This window comes from Bos grunniens, chromosome X (genome assembly GCF_055505025.1).
Source record: "Bos grunniens cultivar Pamir isolate PY7600 chromosome X, Bosgru_T2T1.0, whole genome shotgun sequence".
Classification (NCBI taxonomy): Eukaryota; Metazoa; Chordata; class Mammalia; order Artiodactyla; family Bovidae; genus Bos; species Bos grunniens.
This window is the reverse complement of record NC_141194.1, coordinates 58568408-58577242: the sequence shown is the minus strand read 5'-3', so window position 1 is coordinate 58577242 and position 8835 is coordinate 58568408. Positions and strand designations below refer to the sequence as shown.

General features: G+C 41.9%; 1 pseudogene across 1 annotated transcript; it reads right to left on the bottom strand.

Moving 5' to 3' along the window:
* Window positions 1-409: 409 nt before the first annotated feature.
* On the bottom strand, window positions 410-8553 carry LOC147340539 (uncharacterized; annotated as a pseudogene). Its single transcript, XR_015158678.1, has one exon. The product of XR_015158678.1 is annotated as an uncharacterized LOC147340539 (transcript).
* Window positions 8554-8835: the final 282 nt, after the last annotated feature.

Here is an 8835-nt window from a genome sequence, read left to right as displayed (position 1 = left end):
GTAAGAGAGAAAAAAGTGGCATCCACAGCTGTGGCTTTTTTCTACTGGAGATATCCCTCTCTGTTCTAGATGGGGGTGGAGACAGACTTTCCACTGGAGCTTTCCTTCTCTAGTCAGACTTAGTCTGTCTCTTATCAATGCAGGCACCATTTTTGCTCCCGTCAGCCCTCCTCATTCTACAAATGAGGTGGTGGAGACATGCCAGGGGTAGACCTCATGGCATCCCAAACTGATTTCCAATTTCTCACCATTAAATCTTGGCTTGAAGAGATATTTCCAGCAGCTAGCATGGTGAGTTGTGAAAACCAGAGAAGACATGAAAGCTTAATAATTCTATTGATTTAACCAAAAAGTCCCATCAGTTTTAAGTAAAAATAAAAGCCGCACTTTTCATTTTCACCAAGAACTTTATTGAACCATGTATTCACCATTTTCTTTCACTACCTTCTGCCATTTTCCAGGCAACTTCATAATTACATCTTCCCAAAACTCAATCTTTTTGAGCAAAGAACTGCTCCGGGTGCCTTGTGCATTCTTCCAGGTAATTGATTTTTTTTCTGCTAAAATAATTTTGTATTATACAGAATGAAGTAAGTCAGGAAGAGAAAAGCAAATATTGCATATTCACATATATATGGAATCTAGACAGATGGTACTGATTAACCTATTTGCAAGGCAGTAATGGAGACATAGACATAGAGAAAAGACTTATGGGCATTGATGGGGGGGAAGAGGAGCAGATGGGATGAATGGGGAGAGGAGCATGGATGCATATACACTACCATATATAAAATAGATAGCCAACGGAAATTTGCTGTATGACTCAGGGAACTCAAACTGGGGCTATGTAACAATCTAAAGGGGTGAGAAATGGTGGGAGGTGGGAGTGAGTTTTAAGAGGGAGGGGACATATGTATATCTATGGCTAATTCACGTTGATGTATGGCAGAAATCAAAGCAATATTGTAAAGCAATTATCTCTCACTTAAAAATAAATTAATTAAAAAAATAAAGACTGAAATAAATAGAAAAAAAAAAAACTTCACTTGATTTCCCCTTTTCCTTTGGTGCCACCAAGGTGGAGCAGAGTAATTTTCCAGAATGCTTCCCAAGTAAGACTGCTAGGAGACACATCTGTCTTATATGTGCCTGTGTTAAGCTCTTACCCCAGGTTTTTAAAAATACATTTCAAAGTGGGTGGTTCTGTAACTGCTAGTTCCCATCTGTAAGAGAAAAAAGCAGCATCCACAACTGTGGCTTTTTCTACAGGAGGCGTCCCTCCCTGCCCTAGATGAGGGCGAAGAAAGACTTTCCACAGAAGCTTTCCTTCATTGGTCAGACTTTTCTGTCACTTACTGATGCAGGTGCCTTCAGCCCTCCTCATTCTACCATTGATGGGGGGTTGAGATGCACCAGAGGTAGACCTGAAGGCATTGCAAATTGATTTCTAGTTCCTTACCACCAAGACTATTGTTTGGTTTGCTCTTTTTCTCTGATGCCACCCAGAGTATAACAGGGTAGTTTTCCAGAACGTTTCCCAAACTGAGACCGCTAGGAGAAGCATCCATCTTCCTTGTGCCTGTGCACATTCCTGAACATAGTCTATAGTAGAAGCGGTCAATCATAAAGGGACATACAAAAAAATCAAGATGTTTCCCAGTGAGTGTCACCACACCAGTATCAGATCAGATCAGTCACTCAGTCGTGTCCGACTCTTTGCGACCCCATGAATTGCAGCACGCCAGGCCTCCCTGTCCATCACCAACTCCCGGAGTTCACCCAGACTCACGTCCATCGAGTCAGTGACGCCATCCAGCCATCTCATCCTCTGTCGTCCCCTTCGCCTCCTGCCCCCAATCCCTCCCAGCATCTGAGTCTTTTCCAATGAGTCAACTCTTCGCATGAGGTGGCCAAAGTACTGGAGTTTCAGCTTTAGCATCATTCCTCCCTAAGAAATCCCAGGGTTGATCTCCTTCAGAATGGACTGGTCGGATCTCCTTGCAGTCCAAGGGACTCTCAAGAGTCTTCTCCAACACCACAGTTCAAAAGCATCAATTCTTCAGCGCTCAGCCTTCTTCACAGTCCAACTCTCACATCCATACATGACCACAGGAAAAACCATAGCCTTGACTAGATAGCAAAAGAGGTGGTGGAGGGTTGGCTAGCGAGAAAAAAGTGATTTTTGTCCTTGAGCTACTAGGGCTAATACTTCCAGTTCATTACCACAGATTACATAAAAAGAATATATCAGGAGTTGAGACAAAAGCCACTGGAGAGCTTTATCTGGTCCACTAAGAGCTAGCACTACCAAAGGAGGAAGCCTGCAGCACTTCCAAACTGGAATTCCCAATCTATGTTCTGAGAAACCTCATGCTTGCTAAGAGTGATTCCATCTGTGTAATTCAAGGGCACAACCATGACAAGAAGTTGCTTTTGCAGCTCTGGCCCCGTATGGGAGAAGCCAGACGCTCCTGGAGCTAGATCTACACCTAGTTCACATCTTCAACACATGAGAAAACAACCAAGATGTAACTTTTGGCTCCTAGCAAGGTTGGGTGCCTAAATAAAGGTACACAGTAACAGCATGGATTACAAGTCATTGAAAGTCTATAATCTGACAGATTAGGTTAGTAGTTCCAATTTCCAGTTACAAAATAGTTGAAGAGATCAGGAAAAGGTGATCAAGAAAGGAAAGTTAGGTTTCCATGCTTTGCCCATTTCTGGCCACTCCCCTTGCAGGGACATTGGGTGCCTACTGGCACTGGCAGGTTAATATAAAACCCTGATAGGTTCCCCTTTCAGGGCTGCCTTCAGTGTTTACAATGTGCCACAGAACCATAAAGCCAGGCTCAACTCTCACTTAGCACAGGACAAGTCTCAGTTTCCAATCAATCACACACACAGACAAAACTTAGAGTTAGTAAAGTAAAGCAGAAAATGTGTATACTTAAAAGCATAGAGGCTAGAGCTTGGAGTGTCCTTACCTTGTCTTGAAGACCCCAGATGAGACCCCAAGATGATAGCTTATGGTGAATGATGTTGGATTTGTGATCTACAAAGGAAAGAATTTCGCTTTGGGACAAAAGACACAGCTTTAGTCACTCAGAGCTTTGTGTGGCAAAAGATTTATTACAGTGAAAAAGGAATAGAGAAAGCTTCTGACATAGATATCTGAAGGGGGCAGAGAGTGCCCCACTCACGAGGCTTATCAAGGCCTTATATAATTTTTCAATTGGTTACTAAAAATAGAAAGGTCTTCCCAAACCTACTGCCACAACATACATCTTAAGATAACAGGATTAGTCAGAAGTATCTTATTAGGAAGCAGAAACATGTCCTCTGGCAAGAAACAGTGTTGTTATATAATCATTAATACAGAGCTTAAGGAAAAACATACCTGTGAGCAAGATGAGTTTTTGTGTAATCATCAGCTCTGGGATTAAAGAAAGTTCAATTCAGTCGCTCAGTCATGCCCAACTCTTTGCGACCCCATGAAGTGCAGCACACCAGGCCTCCCTGTCCATCACCAACTCCCAGAATTCACTCAAACTCACGTCCATCGAGTCAGTGATGCCATCCAGCCATCTCATCCTCTGTCGTCCCCTTTTCCTCCTGCCCCCAATCCCTCCCAGCATCAGAGTCTTTTCCAGTGAGTCAACTCTTTGCATGAGGTGGCAAAAGTACTGGAGTTTCAGCTTTAGCATCATTCCTTCCAAAGAACACCCAGGACTGATTTCCTTTAGACTGGACTGGTTGGATCTCCTTGCAGTCCAAGGGACTCTCAAGAGTCTTTTCCAACACCACAGTTCAAAAGCATCAATTCTTAAGCTCTCAGCTTTCTTCACAGTCCAGCTCTCACATCCACACATGACTACTGGGAAAAACATAGCCTTGACTAGATGGACCTTTGTTGGTAAAGAAATGTCTTTGCTTTTTAACATGCTGTCTAGTTTGGTCATAACTTTCCTTCCAAGGAGTAAGCGTCTTTTAATTTCATGGCTGCAATCACCATCTGCAGTGATTTTGGAGCCCAAAAAATATAAAGTCTGACACTGCTTCCACTGTTTCCCCATCTATTTCGCATGAAGTGATGGGACCAGATGCCATGATCTTCGTTTTCTGAATGTTGAGCTTTAAGCCAACTTTTTCACTTTCCACTTTCACTTTCATCAAGAGGCTTTTTAGTTCCTCTTCACTTTCTGCCATAAGGGTGGTGTCATCTGCATATCTGAGGTTATTGATATTTCTCCTGGCAATCTTGATTCCAGCTTGTGTTTCTTCCAGCCCAGCATTTCTGATGATGTACTCTGCATATAAGTTAAATAAGCAAGATGACAATATACAGCCTTGATGTACTCCTTTTCCTATTTGGAACCAATCTGTTGTTCCATGTCCAGTTCTAACTGTTCCTTCCTGACTTGCATATAGGTTTCTCAAGAGGCAGGTCAGGTGGTCTGGTATTCCCATCTCTTTCAGAATTTTCCACAGTTTATTGTGCTCCACACAGTCAAAGGCTTTGGCATAGTCCATAAAGCAGAAATAGATGTTTTTCTGGAACTCTCTTGCTTTTTCGATGATCCAATGGATGTTGGCAATTTGATCTCTGGTTCCTCTGCCTTTTCTAAAACCAGTTTGAACATCTGGAAGTTCACGGTTTATGTATTGCTGAAGCCTGGCTTGGAGAATTTTGAGCATTATTTTACTAGTGTGTGAGATGAGTGCAATTGTGCAGTAATTTGAACATTCTTTGGCATTGCCTTTCTTTGGGATTGGAATGAAAACTGACCTTTTCCAGTCCTGTGGCCACTGCTGAGTTTTCCAAATTTGCTGGCATATTGAGTGCGGCACTTTCACAGCATCATCTTTCAAGATTTCAAATAGCTAAACTGGAATTCCATTACCTCCACTAGCTTTCTTCATAGTGATGTTTTCTAAGGCCCACTTGACTTCACATTCCAGGATGTCTGGCTCTAGGTGAGTGATCACACCATCATGATTATCTTGGTCATGAAGATCTTTTTTGTACAGTTCTTCTGTGTATTCTTGCCACCTCTTCTTAATAGCTTCTGTTTCTGTTAGGTCCATACCATTTCTGTCTTTTATTGAGCCCATCTTTGCATGAAATATTCCCTTGGTATCTCTATTAGGCAAAATAGGTAGTTGCCATAATAATTCACAGTTTAAGAAAAAAGTCATATGTGACTAAGACAAAGTAATGTAGAAGAGAAACGTTTGTCCCTTCCTCCTCCTCAAGGGCCCTTGTCTCCTTATCAGTTTACCTAAGAATTAGCTTTCTCAGATATTTCAGTCACTACTCACAGAACACTCTCCCCTGACATCTTTTCTTTTGGAATGGTACACGCCGGAGCCCAGCTCCAGCAGCCTGAAGGGATGAGTGGTGTCAGTGGAAAATGATGTAGCCTCTGACTCAAGGTACGGGACTACATGTTTTTTTCAAGCCTCAGGTTTTCTTTTATACTTTGACAAAAGCATTTGGTCAGAGGTTTGATATTTTTAGTCCACCCCCCCCCGACACACCCAGATTTACTGTCTCCAGAAATCACTGTTGCCCTAGAGAGTTCCTGCTTCAGCGATTCTCTCAGAATCCGCTCTACTATCTATTATCTAATTCCTCTTATGTGTCCTATACTTAACTTGTGATTACATTGTAACTCATGTCACATTCCTCTGTTTATTTCTTATCTTTCTAAATCCTATTTGACCCTAGCATCTTAAGATCACTATCTCCTAAAAAGGCTTCTAGCTATTAATATCTCTAAAATTCCTAATCTCTATAAGCTATAGTAAAATATGCTAACACTACAACATTCCTTAAACTTTTAGCTTCTAACTATTCTTATTTACTCCTAAACCCTAAACTCAGCAAACTTCTTTTGCCATAAATATTTCCCTTACAAACAGGTCTCAGATAACAATCCTTCCCATGGCCTCAAGCTGTGGCCTACGTGCTCATCCTGGAGCATTCTTTGTAGAGATCCTTGAACAAATGTCAATGGTTAACTTTATGTATTATTCTCTGGGCACAGCTGCTGAAGGCTTTGTGCCTTCTCATGCTCCTCTCAAGAACAATAAGCACCTTAACATTCTTTCCAGCCAACTCAACCTAAGAAAGGAAAGAACAAGTCAGAATCACAAGACCTAACTCCTTCATCCCAGGACCGTGCCTGTGGGATGAGGAGAGGGGGTTGGGGCTGTGCCTCCATTTTGTCAGCAATCCCTACAGCGGCTCCTGACATCTCCTCCTTTCTTATTTTTTAGAGCATAAGTATGAAACTCAGTAGATAAACCAGAAACACTTCGGTTGAGTATTCTGAAAAGGCATGGGGCTAATACACAAATCAGAACCAACAGGCATAAGCACGTGGCCACATTAATCATTATTGTAAAAAAGGATCCATGGGAAAAATACCCCTCCAGATTTTTTAAAAGGGAATTAGAAAGCCATTGAGAGGAAAAGTCAGCCTCCACCTGCTTCATATTCTGAATATCCTGATGTAACTTAGAAATATCAACACTAAAACCTGAATGATTCCAGACGCCTAAAATATGATTCCTAATGCATTCCCAACAATGTACAGAATCATTCACTTGTAGAGGGGTAACGCACATCAATTTAAATTCAGCATGGCACCTTAAAGACAACTTAATTTTTAAATTTGTAATTTCTTGCCCTATAAGCATGACTGCTTCTTCTAAAGCATTGACCTTATTTTCTATTTTCCTATCTATTATTTCCTGTGTAGTAAGAGCTACGGAGACATTTTTGGACAGCTGATCGACAAATGAGGCAGTATGCACTTCTTTTGACAGGGCAACAGCAGAAACCATAACTGAAGCAATTATGGAAATCAACATAGTGATTCCCACAATCAGAGCTGCAATGAATCTCTTAGGTCGAGAAATTAAGCCATTAAATTCATACAAAACTTTCAGTGCATAATCATCAAACCATTGTCCCTCTAATTTTACAGGAACCATCAAATACAGTGGTTGCTTTACAATCATCACAGCCTTAAAATTACTATAACTATTCCCATCAACACAATTTGATATAAAACAATTTATACATTCAACATTATAAACAGTTTCTCCTTCAAAAACTCCCAAATCATTCCAATTTCTGGCCAACAAAAAGGCATAGGGAGAATGTATGCAGGCCCATACTATATATCTTTGTTCTTTTAAAGGTCTATGTAAAGTCACAGGTGCCATAGCAGCCAATGCTCTCCATAATTCAGGTTGCATGGCATCTGTTCCATCGAAACTCACTAAAGGAGGAGCACATTCATTAAATGCCACCTTGTAATTGCTAAAGGATGAGGGATGAATGAATCATTCCATATGGATCTATAAGGTTCTTCAAAAATCAAGGTCAATCATTGATCTGAAAGATAAGGGTACCCCCATTCGGTCAGAAAATGTCTGGTAGCAACAATGGGAATATATAACTTTATGGCATACATGCATTCTTTCCAACGAGGAAAGCCAGAAATTCTTCTTATGCTTTCCCAGGCCCATAGTCCTTGTTCATCAGAATCCGGAGGGGGGAGTGCACAGTTTGGAAAGTCCTTTAAATGAGGGGCTGTCTGTTTTATGGCATCATATTGTCTTTCTTGCGCCCCTGGCATCAGTAGCTGTAAGGACCAAAAGTCTCTCTTGCTATTGCTTCTTGGAGAATCAGTAAGCATGCCTTTCAAGGAAGTGCTAACACATGCACTCAGAACTGGAGCTGATCCTTGTAAGGAAGAAGGTATGGCAAAGCAAATAAGTAGATAAACGGACATGCCTGAAAAATTGAAGGGAGCGCTGACCACTGCTTTAGCATTATTAGGATAGATGGAAGCCCCTCCCAAAAGATGAGTATCATTAACAAAAACACGAATGGGCTCATTCATCCAATCAACAGGCTGGAAAGAAGGTGGATTAGGCAAATAGGCCCAGTGAATTTTTTCTGCACTGGAGGACCTCAGCTGACAAACCAGCACAGCAAGCATAGCCACAAACATTACCATAGGAGTGGCCTCATGTCTCCCCCTTTCTATTAATTTTTCAGCCTGCTGAGCAAGGTGCTTCAGCTGGCCCTATGTTGGCACCATGCTGGAGATAGTTGCTTAAGTACAATGATGGCGATGAGGTGGAGCAGAATACGGCTGGACTCAATCAGCATGTCTCTCCTGAAGCACTAGGTGCCTGAAGCGATGTACTAGTGGTGAAGCCTCAGGTAAAGGGTCACTCACCCTTCGGCTTCTCCTTGGCTCCCACAGCACCGGACTCAACGAGCTTCTGATCTCCCCATCTTCCCTCGGTCTTGGACTCCAGGACTCCAGGGATCTCAGTGACTTCAGGGGTCTTTGTGATCTTCGAGATCTCATAGGACTGGACATATCAAATCAGTCTGTCAGGAATCCAAACAGGAGAAGTGGAATCCTGTGGAAACACACAAGCATACTCTCTCCCGCAACTTAACAGCACATCTGGCCCTTTCCACTCTCCGGTAAGGAGGTCCTTCCACCTGACCAGGGGCCGAGCCATAGCCCCTTCAAGAATCCAGTGTCTCATCATTGCAGTCTTCCCCTGTGTGTCCACGTTTAAATGATTAATTACAAACAAAGCATGGCGTAGAACATGATGTGGAGAGGAATACTTAAACTCTCCCTGCCTTTTTTAGCTATCTATTTTTTAAAGTCTGGTTTGCCCTTTATACTATGGCTTGGCCTTGGGGATTATAAAGTATTCCTGTTGAATGCACTATAGAAAATTGTTGACAAAATCTCTTAAAAGCAGCAGAATTATAAGCTGGGACATTGTTTTTAT